The following is a 3,090-nucleotide window of genomic DNA, read 5'->3' as shown; positions in this document are numbered from 1 at the left end:
CGAGGGGGCGGGACGCAGCCGCGCGGCCCCGCCCCTCGCGCGCCTCTCCTCGGCGGGCGGGCCTGAGGGAGGGACGGCGGGGCAGCGCCACCTGGCGGTGGCCGCGGGGAGAGGCGGGTCAATGGCGCTGCTCGGTTTCGGCGAGGCTTAAACAAACCCCTTAAAGCCGAGGTTGTGTCTGAGGAGAGACCGGCTTGCCTCCCTTCATAACTTGGATATCTTCGTGTCACTGCAGCGGAACGATCCTCTGCCTCTATTCGGTCGCATCTGGAGCACCGTGTCCTGTTCTGGGCTCCTCAGGACAAAAGAGGTGAGGAACTGGACCGAAGAGGGTCCAGTGGATGGTGACAAAGATGATCAGAGGTCAGGAACATCTCTCTTATGAGGAGAGATTTCGGGAGCTGGGCCTATTTTAATTAGAGAGGAGAAGACAGAGAGGAGATGTAATCAATACATACAAATATGACAGAGGTGGGTGCCAAGAGGATGGTGCTGGACTCTTTTCAGTGGTCCCCAGTGACAAGATGAGGAGCAATGGCCACAAACTAAAACTCAAGAAGTTCCACTCAACATGAGGAAGAACTTCTTTACATTGAGGGTGGCAGAGAACTGGAACAGGCAGCCCAGGAAAGTCATGGTGTCTACTTCCCTGGAGACATTCAAAACCACCCTGGATGCGTTCCTGTGCAACCTGCTATAGCTGACCCTGCCTCAGTGATCTCCAGATGTCCCTTCCAACCCCAAGGAAGGACTCTGATTCTGTGATTCCCCAGCCCAGGCCCTCACTCTGTGGGCACTCAGGTGTGCCCCGAGGGCCAGCCGGGAGGGAGCCCACAAGAGGTGGAGGGCATTGGCCGTGTGGCACATTCCAGCTCAGGACACTGGGAAGCATGGCTGATGGAGGGCGAGGAGAAAAGGGGCAGCAGCAGCTCTGCATGGGGCAAATGCACCTGGGCCCACCTCATGAAGCCTCGGTCCCTGTGCTGTCTGAGGCACAAGCCTCAAGCTACATACAGCTGGGCGTGTGTAGTGCCTCTCCTCCATGCATGCCTGAGATCCAGGTGTCTGTGAGGTGTACAGGAATTGCCTCCTAATCATTGGTTTGTGCAGGCTGGTGGGAATTGCCTCATGGATTTGGCATGAGCCTAACTGGAAAAGGCTTGAGAAAAGCATGTGTTCACTTCTCAATCCCTTCACTGTCTCGATTACTTGAAGTACATGTTGAAGAGACCTGTTCTGTGTGGTTGACATTTATCAAGGCACTTCTGTGCCATGTCTCTTTTAAGGTCATGTAACCTCCTGCCAATATCCAGAACATGGAAGAGAAAAGACTATTTAGGAAACAGGCCAACACACAGGAAAGGATACAGTCCAAACCTGGATCATTGATTTGGGATGGAGTACAATTGCTGACAAGCATTGTGCTGGAATTCCCTCACTCACTTACTGCCAAATGTGATTTGCAGAAAAAGGTAGAGTCATAGAATGATTTGGATTGGAAGGGACCTTAAAGATCACCTGGTTCCAACTGCCTGCCATGGGCAGGGAGACCTCCCACTAGACCAGTTTTCTCAAAGCCCCATCCAGCCTGGCCTTGAACACTGCCAGGGATAGGGCATCCACAGCTTCTCTGGGCAACCTGTTCCAGTGTCTCACCACCCTCAGAGTAAAGAATTTCTTCATAATGTAAACATCCTTTTCGGTTTAAAACTATCCCCCCTTATCCTATCACTGTCACTGCATGCCCTTGCAAAAACTCCATTGTTCTTGTGGGGTCCCTCCAGGTACTGGAAGGCTGCAATTATGTCACCCTGGAGCCTTTTCTTTTTCAGCTTGAACAATCCCAGTTCACTTAGCCTTTCTTTGTAGGAGAGGTGGTCCATCCTGCTAATCATCTATAGTTTAGGAATAAATTCCAGAATCAATATGTCAAGTAAGAGAGGGTTAAAGCTTTTTTGTATCAATGTGCTTTCCACTCAAAAAGTTGTGAAAGTTGTAGCAGAGGCAGGATATTCCTGCTGAACATTAAATCTAGATTAAACTGAGGTTATATAATTGTTACATCTCAAAGTAGATATTAGTGGCATTTACTACAGAGAGGAGGTTTTTGCCTGACAAATACATTGGATCTTGAAAGTATGAGGTTTCAGATCAATGAAGGTATCAGATACTTAATTCTTGTGACATTTTCTACATCTTTACTTACTTTCACAATCAAATTTTTATGGGGGAACCCTGCTAAAAGTTTATGAAAATCGGTGTAATTACTGATTCTGAAATATGACCATATTTCCTCAGAATACTTTGGGATATTTAAGGTTCTCTGTCTGTACTTTAAAATAACTTCTAAGTTCTTAAATGCCTTAAAAAATCTAGCAAGTGCTTCTGTTGGGCTTAGGAAGACAGATTTGGTGCATTCTTAAAAAGAATTATCCACAGAATACAAATAGTCCTATTATCCTGAAATGACCAGGGACACCTTCAAGTCCATCAGTTGACCAACCTGTCCAACCTGACCTTGAATGTTTCCAGGGATGGGATATTTACTATCTCTCTGGGCAACATATGCCGGGGTTTTATCACACTCATTGTAGAAAACTTCTTCCTTATATTTAATCTAAAACAACCCCCATTCAGTTTAAAACCATTAGCCCTTGTCCTATTACAACAGATTCTGCTAAACTCTTTGTTCCCCATCTCTCTTTTAGCCCCCTTCAAGCACTGGAATCCTGCTCTAAGGTCTTCTCCAGGCTAAGCAACCCCACTCTCTCAGCTTGTCTTTATATGAGAAGTGCATCAGCAGCCACTTGCTGAGCCTGTGGACAGCATCCCATCCCTCAGGTGTGGCAGCTGTACCACTCAGCTTGGTGTCATTGGCACATTTGCTGAGGGTGCACTCCATCCCTTTGTCTGTGTCATTAACAAAGATATGAAATAGCACAGCTTCCAGTGTGGGCTCCTGAGTGACATCACTTGTCACAGATGTCCATTGAGACTCTGAGTCACTGACCACCACCCTCTGAATGTGACTGTCCAACCAATTCCTTGTCCACCTAACAGTCTCCCCATCAAATCCATCTCTCTCCAGTC

This window comes from Onychostruthus taczanowskii, unplaced genomic scaffold (assembly GCF_017590055.1).
Source record: "Onychostruthus taczanowskii isolate IOZ18803 unplaced genomic scaffold, ASM1759005v1 scaffold88, whole genome shotgun sequence".
Classification (NCBI taxonomy): Eukaryota; Metazoa; Chordata; class Aves; order Passeriformes; family Passeridae; genus Onychostruthus; species Onychostruthus taczanowskii.
Note: the sequence above shows the minus strand (reverse complement) of the source record.